Genomic DNA, 8,831 nt, shown 5'->3' on the forward strand with positions numbered 1-8,831 from the left:
CTCCAAGATCTGGACATTTTAGAGTGAAGAGTGGAGTGTTGAAACAAATTTTGGAAGAATCACTCTGAGGGTCTCCTCAAATTTTACTATCTTCCCTCCCCTTGGATTTTCTGACCTTTCATTATGGACTTCCGTTAGACTTAGGACTTAGATTCATCCCTTTGCGTCTAGCACCCGGACCTCTTTTCTTACAGAGCAATTCTCCCCATCCTCCACCTTCCACTTGCATCCCCCTCTACCCCCAGTTTTCTCTGTGATTTCACCTTCCTGAGTCACCAAAATGGAATGCAGTTTTCCGTGTGAGCACTTAATGAATGAAGATTTTGAGACAGTCCCTCTTTTTTTTTTTATTTATTCCTAGGTGGATATAAAAGAGTCATTTATTTTGAACAAATTACAAACTGGCCTCATTCATTCAGTAAACATTTATTGAATACTTCCTGGATGAGTACTGACATATTGTCAAAGGGCTCTCTTCTAGACAGAAATAGATTAGTCCAGGAGACATTTCTATCTTTATCCAGGTCCTGGCAACAAAAGGAGGAGATAACCCAGTGAAATCTTTATGCCGGCAGCTGAATACCAGAAGGGAATTTCATTAGTAAAGCTGCCAGAAGCTCAAGAGGCAGTGGGGTTCTGGATTCAGAGACTTCAAGTGGTTTAAACCCCACTTGATTTACCAGCTGCATGTCTTTGGACAAGTTACGTTTTTTGTGCATGAGTTTTCTCACAGAGCTGTTGGCAGGATTAAATGAGGTAATCCATATTAAACACATGAGCACAGCGGGCACATTGTAAAAGCACTCAATAAGTGTTAGCTCTTATTGTGAGTAGTTACAATGTTTTTACATAAATACTCATCCTCCAAAAGTTTTTGCCTGAAGAAACTACTTGGCAACACTCAAGGCAAGTTGTATCCTTAGTTAATTCATGAACACATTAAGGATCTTTTTGAGATTGTCAATTTTAAAAAGGGTTGCCCCTGAATGTTTCTAGAAATTAGCTCGAGAAGCTCTAAATACATCTAGATAAGGTATAGACCAGGGTTAAGTATGAAATGTAACTAGAAAAATTGGTGTTACTGGAGATTGCAGCTTCTTTTTGGCTCCAATAAGTGTGGTTCCCTCAGATACTTAACAGAAACCTAAATTCCTTTGGTAGTAGGAAAGGGTGAAAGCAGTTTCGAGTTTTGGGCTAAGAAAACACTCAAGATGAGCTTTTCCAACCACATTCATGCAAAGTTCTATGATTTTTATAATATCTATTATATAGACATTAAAATAGTGCAGAACTAGCCTCCCGTCCCCCAACAAATAAGTAGAATACACTTCCAGGAACCAAAACTAAAGAGATTTAAGGCCATCAAGTCATAAGATGTAGGTTCTCAACCTTTAAACACTTTTGCTGAATTTTCTTTTGGGCCTGCCCTGGAGTTGGATAGGTGAGATGGTTGAGGGTGCTGATTGGTTATAAGCAGGGTGAAGCCAGGTACAAGGGCAGAGAATTGGCCCTTGAGGAAGGGCTAAATGGAATGCATGGACTTTAGGATTATGTTCAAAAAACGCAAGGCAGAAAATGGTCACTGTGATGGGAAAGGGACAGGCAAGAGTTAAGTTAGAGAGAGCTTACCTGACAATCAGATGCTGAAAATTGATTACCAGAGAAATCAAACAGACCAGACTTTGAATTTGTCAGGAGCGACAGCAGAAGGAATTCTCCTGCAGGAGTAAGATGAATGAGCAAGGTTCCCAGCTCAGCGCTGCCTTTTTAAAGTCTTGGAGTAGGACTGCCTGCGGATAGAATTAAAGGGGACAGTTCTTCTGGATCTAATCATTCTCTAAACATTTATTGAGTGTTTGCTCTGTGCTAGGAACTATAAGGAATTTAAAAATATAACTGAGACAAGTCTGGAAGAGCAAGTGTTTGTTGGTTGAGGGGTTAACAATTTCATATAATTCAACATCCTTAGCAGACATCCAAGCTGCTACGGAAAGCAGAGAGAAGGTAGTGGTTATTTCCAATGGACACAAGTTTCCCATTGAGTTAGAAGTATAAGTTTCCTATTATGATCTTGGTCGTGCTCATAGTCTAAAATCAAACAGGGTCATGCATAGGCTAATTGTCATCTTTTACTACTTTCTCTTAAAGGTTAGAGGTCCTAATAGGAAGACTTGTTCCTTACTTGACAGATTTATCCCAGAGCCTTTCCCATAATCTGTGAGGGAAGCAAATTTCTTTGTTGTTGTTGTTGTTGTTGTTGTTTTTAAGATTTTATTTATTTATTTGATGGGGGGAGGGGAGAGAGAGAGAACAAGCGGGGGTGGGGGTTGGTGGCAGGCAGAGGGAGAAGCAGACTCCCTGCTGAGCAGGGAGCCTGCTGTGGGGCTCAATCCCAGGGTCCTGGGATCATGACCTGAGCTGAAGGCAGATGCTTAAGGACTGAGCCACCCAGGCGCTCCAAGGGAATCAAGTTTCAAAACACCAAACCTGTTCAAAGAAATGTTGCTGATGTTTCTAATTTGCATACTTTGGGGCTAGACTGTTGAGACAATTTTGGGTGATAAATGGAGATGGAAAATGTGTGTGTTTGGGGGGCTGGTGTGGGAAAGTATATTATTATCTGTTGTGTGATAAGTTATCCCCAAACTTACCAGCTATATTATTCTTCTGGGGTTACCATAACAAAATACCACAGATTGAATGGCTTAAACAACAGAACATTATTTTCTCACAGTTCTAGAGGCTGGAATTCCAAGGTCAAGATGTCAGTAGGGTGGGTTTCCCTTGGGTCCCCTCTGCTTGTCTTGCAGATGGCCGCCTTCTCCCTGTGTCCTCACATGGCCTTTTCTTTGTGTGTGCCCATCCCTGGTGTTTCTTCCTCTTTTTATAAGGACACCAGTCATACTGGATTAGGCCCTCATCCTAATATAGTCACTTGAGGGGTTAGGGTTTCAACATATGAATATAGGGTGGGGACACAGTTCCGTCCATCACAACAGTTAAAAACATCAAACACTTATAATTTCCGTGGGTGGGGAATTCAGTAGCCATTTAGCAGTCAGTTCCGGCTAGGGTTGTCTCCAGAAGTGGAGGTCAAGATAATGGTTAGGGCTACAGTCATCTGAAAGCTTGTCTGGAACTAGATGATCTGCTTCCAAAGCGGTTCATTCACACGATTTGTTAGTTTCCTGGGGCTGCAGTAACAAAGTGCCCCAAACTGGGTGGCTTAGAGCAGCAGAAATGTACCGTCTCTGTTCTGGGGGCTAGACGTGAAAGATCAAGGTATTCGCAGGGTGGTTCTTTCAGAGAGCTGGGAGGAAGAATCTATACCATGCCTCTCTCCTAGCTTACTGTGGTTTGCTGGCAGTCTTTGACGTTCCGTGGCTTGTACTTGCATTGTCCTGATCTCTGCAATCATCTCCACATGGCGTTCTCCCTGTGTGTGTGTCTCTTCCCTCTTTCATAAGGACATCAGTCATATTGGATTAGGCCTCATCTTAATGACTTTATTCTAATTTGATTACCTGTGTTAAGAACTCTATTTTAGATAAGGTCATATTTTTAGGTACTGTGGTATCTAAGTTAAGACTCCAGCTTATCTTTTAGGGGGGACACAGTTTAACACATAACACATGACTCTTGGCTGAAGACCTCTTGCTGGCTATCGGTAGGAGAACTCAGTTGCTTTCCACATGTGCCTACCCATAGAGTTGCCTGAATGTCTTCATGACATGGATAGCTGGCTTCCCTCAGGTTGAGTGACCCAAGAGAGAAAGGAAGAGGCTTCAGTGCCTTCCATGACCTAGTCTTGGAAATCACACTGTCACTTTTGCCTTATTCTGTTTATTAGAAGTGATTCTTTGAGTCCAGTCCACTCTCAAGGGGAGGAGAATCATGGTCTACTTTTTGGAGGAGGGAATGTCATAAAATTTGGATTTTTTAAGCCCCAATATGGGGCTCAAACTTATAACACCAAGACCAAGGGTCACATGCTATACCGACTGAGCCAGCCAGGTGCCCCATGGACATTTTTTAAAACTACTGTAGATGGGATGCGGGGTTAGGTCAAATTAGACACAAATGTTAGTTAGGGTAGTGGAATAAAACTAAGGCAGGAATCAAGTCAGAGAGATTATACCTGTCATAAATACTGGAGTCAGCCACTGAACACTCAAGGAAGGAGGAACTGAGGAGTTAGATAGCTAAGATTAGTTATCAGAGAGACTAAACAAAAGAGATTATTATATACAAAAAGAGAAAGAATTCTTTTGAGGAAGAAAGTTGTACCTGCAAAGCTGCCTTTTTGATTTCAGATACTGTATTTTTCAGCTTTATAATTTCCATTTGGCCCTGTATAAAGTTTCTATTTTTCTGTTGAGATCAACTATATTGTTCGTCATTGTAAACATGTTTTTCTGGAACATTCTAAGGCCAAGGAAAACACTAATAGTTGGTTTAACGTTGTTATACTTGTTGCTCTCAAATCCTTGTCTGCTAATTGAAACATCTGGGTCATTCAGAGTTAATTTCCTTTGTCTTTTTTCCTGAGATGAATTCACATTCTTCTGGTCCTTAATATATTGAATATTTTTGAATTCACTTTGGTATTGTGCTGTAAAGACTCTGGATTCTGTTATATTCCTCTAAAAATATGGAGGTTTTTCTTTCAGCAGGCAATTAACTTGGTTCAAATCAAAGTATAATTTCTATCTCTTGGGCAGCAGTTCAAATCTCAGTTCAGCTCTTTTCTCTTTTAGTGGGGCTGTTTTGAGTTTTTTCTGTGCATGCATGCTGCATGGTTCAAGGATCTGTTAGGGACTTGGGGCAGAGAATACACAGACTTATACACAGGATTTGGGATGCCTTCTCCAGCTCTCTCTTTCCTGGGATTTTGCCTTTCACTTTTTAGCGCCTGTGGTTGCCCTGAAATCTGTCCTTTTGTTCTTTAGACCAGAGAGACTGCGGTTTTTCCCCTGGAGCTAACTGCCTCATGGGGTGTTGATTTTGGCCTGTTCTTATACAGGAAGTTGTAAAAATAGGAATCTCTTCTTTCAAGTGTAGATTCTCTCCAGATTCTGCAGGCTTTTGTTCACTCTCGCGAGACTCCAGGTTTTTTTTTTTTTTTCCCTCCCTCCCTTCCTTCTCGCATTTTGTGCGGAACTTATATTTGTTCTCTTCAGGAGGTTTGGGTCCAGTAGGAACATACTTATTTATATCCAAAGTAGAAACCTATGGCTGCAGCCCTTTTACAAGGAGGGGATGTAATATAGTGCAGTGAGTGATTACAGCCTTGGGATCAGACTGCTTGGTTTCAAATCTCAGCTTTACCACTTACATTCTGTGTGTTCTTGCACAAATTACTTAACCTCTTTATTTCTGAATCACCTAGCTCGTAAAATAGCATTAAAATGTTATCCAGGGGCACCTGGGTGGCTCAGTCAGTTAAGCGTCCGACCCTTGATCCCAGGTCAAGTCTTGATCTCAGGGCTGTGAGTTCAAGCCCTACGTTCAGCTCCACACTGGGTGTGGACCCTACTTAAAAAAAAAAAGTCACCCCTCTCAGAGGATTATTATGACTGTTAAATGCATAATAGTTTGCTTTGCAGTATCTGACATATAAATGCTTAATAATTATCAGCTGTTTTCATTCTTATTATCAGCAATATTAAATTAGAAATATTAATTATAATCAGCAATATGAATGATAAAAGAGGCAACTCAGAATATTCTGAGAAATCTTACTTAGGAAGGATTTTTAAAAACTTATTTATTTTTTAAAGATTTTATTTATTTATTTGTCAGAGAGAGAGAGAGAGCACGAGCGAGCACGCACAAGTAGTGGGGAGTGGCAGGCAGAGGGAGAAGCAGGCTCCCCGCTGAGCAAGGAGCCCAATGCGGGACTCCATCTCAGGACCTTGGGCTCACGACCTGAGTCGAAGGCAGATGCTTAACCTAGAAAGCATCCCTAGAAAGGATTCTTAAGGATTTCTCAGAAGCCTAAGGGGACTAAATTCATCAAATTACAAAGAATTACTAGATGTTTACCAAGTGCAAACTTGAGCTGAGTTTACTAAGACAACACCAAGTTCCTATTATTGATGAGCAAGTATATAAATGGGTATATACAGCAGGTCCTACAAGTCAACAAATAATGATAGAACAACATGAAAACTACGAAGTGGCTGAGGAAAGTAAATATATAAAGCACACAGATGGCAATGATTAATTTTAAAGGAGAGACTTTTCCCTTATTCAACGTATTTACCACAGAATCTAACCATGATCTGAGAGAAGTTTGTTTTAGACAATCAAGTTTACAGGTGGGTATTCTGGGCTTAAAATCTATAGTAAAGAAGGGGGTATAATATTATCTCACCTTCCCAACTATTAGAACTACAATGTGGACATAAACTCAGAAAACAAATAGAAATTTTTGGCCTGTTGACTTTTTTTTTTTTCCCCCCAAAAAGAAGTGTGCAGGTGGCAGCTGAAGCAAGATTCAAAATAGGCAGCAAGGTATTCTTTTTGGTGAGTTGAAGCCCCCAGAGCAAGGGTTGATTTGAAAAATATTTGTTTGGGATTTCCTATATCCAGTGCTTTAATAGGCCCTGGGAAGGGCTGAGAAGAAAGGCACACAGTGCTGTGATAGTATTTAATGGTGCAGTGATGTAGTCTCAGGGTTGAAGGGAGACAGTTTTCTGAGGAAGTGATGTTTCCACTGAGATCTAAAGGTTGAGTAGAGGGGCGCCTGGGTGGGGCAGTCAGTTAAGTGTCTGACTCTTGATTTCAGTTCGGGTCTGATCTCAGGGCTGTGAGATCGAGCCCCAGTTCGGGCTCCCCTCTCAGTGTGAAGTCTGCTTGAGTTTCTCCCCACCCCCCCCTTTCCTGCTCTCTCTCTCCCTCTCAAATAAATCTTAAAAAAAAAAAAATAAAGGCTGAGTAGAAGTAGGCAAATGTAGGGTGGATGAAAGAGAGAGCACTCCCAGCAACAGAAACAGAATGTGCAATGGTTTCCTAGATAAGGAAACATGGTATATTCAAGGAAATGAAAGGAGGCTAGAAACTGAAGAGTTGACTGGGAAGAGATGCAACTCAGGAGACAGGTCAAATCATACTGGTTTTTGTAGGCTCTAGTCAAGATTTTAGGTCTTATCCCGACAGTAAGGGGAAAATGGCTGAGTTGAGTAGATAAAGTAAATACCAAAAAAAGTGACTCAAATGAATTTTTTGGTTCCCCAGTGCATATAAAAGTGATGCTTACACTATGCTGTAGTTTATGAAGTGCATAATGGCATTGTATATTTAATTCTACATTATATATAATATAACATGTTATATTATGTTGTATAATTATATAATATATAATATAGCATATATAATTATTATATATTGTATATTATATGTAATAATATATAACATATAATATTATACAATAGCATATTATGTTACATTATATTGTATAATTATATAGCATATATAATTATATAATGTATATAACATATATAATATATAACATGTTATATTGTATAATATAAAATACATAACATATAACATATAATTATATAATATATATAATATAACATCTAACATTATACAATAACATTATATTATGTTGTATAATAATTATATATTTGTATATATTTATAATATATTGTATAATAATTATATACATATATATAACAATGTATATCCCTTAATTGAAAAATACTTTATTGCAAAAAATTGCCAACTATCATCTGAGCTTTTAGTGAGTCCTAATCTTTTTGCTGGTGGAGGGTCTTTTCTCAATATGGATGGTGGCTAACTGATCAGGGTGGTGGTTGCTGAAGGTTGGAGTGACTGTGGTAACTTCTTAAAATAAGACAACAATGAAGTTTGCTGCATTGATTGACTCTTCCTTTCATGGGGATTTCTCTGTGGCATGTGATGCTGTTGGATAGCATTTTATCCACAGTAGAACTTCTTTCAGAATTGGAGTCAATCCACTCAAACCCTGATGCTGCTTTATCAACTACGTTTACATAGTATTCTCAATCCTTTGTTGTTATTTCAGCAATCTTCACAGCATCTTCACCAGGAGTAGATTCTATCTCAAGAAACCACTTTCTTTGTTCGTCCATGAGTGACTTCTCATCCATTAGCTTTATCAGGAGATTGCAGCAATTCACCCACAGCTTCAGGGTCCATTTCTTTTTTTTTTTTTTTAAGTTTTTATTTTAATTCCAGTATAGTTAACATACAGTGTTATATTAGTTTCAGGTATACAATATAGTAATTCAACAATTCTATACATTACCCAGTGCTCATCACGGCAAGTGCCCTCCTTAATCCCCATCACCTGTTTTACCCATCCCCCCACCCACTTCCCCTCTGGTAACCATCAGTTTGTTCTCTATAATTAAAAAAAAAAGTCTGTTTCTTGCTTTGTCTCTCTCTCTCTCTTTTTTCTTCTTTGCTTGTTTGTTTTCTTAAATTCCACATGTGAGTGAAATCATATGGTATTTGCCTTTCTCTGACTGATTTCTTTCTTTCTTTAAAAAAAAGATTTTATTTTTATTTAGTTGACAGAGCACAAGAGAGCACAAGTAAAAGGGGTGGCAGAGGGAGAAGGAGAAGCAGGATCCCTACTGAGCAGGGAGCCCAATATGGGGCTCAATCCCAGGACCCTGAGATCATGACCTGAGCTGAAGGCAGTTGCCCAACCAACTGAGCCACGCAGGCTCAGTCAGTCCCAGTGACTGACTTATTCAATTAGCATTTTACTCTGTAGCTCCAGCCATGTCACTGTAAGTGGCAAGTTTTCATTCTTTTTATGGCTGGATAGTATTCCA

This window comes from Mirounga angustirostris, unplaced genomic scaffold (genome assembly GCF_029215605.1).
Source record: "Mirounga angustirostris isolate CCGP_5_RB_7025 unplaced genomic scaffold, mMirAng1.0.hap1 SCAF_2, whole genome shotgun sequence".
Lineage (NCBI taxonomy): Eukaryota > Metazoa > Chordata > Mammalia > Carnivora > Phocidae > Mirounga > Mirounga angustirostris.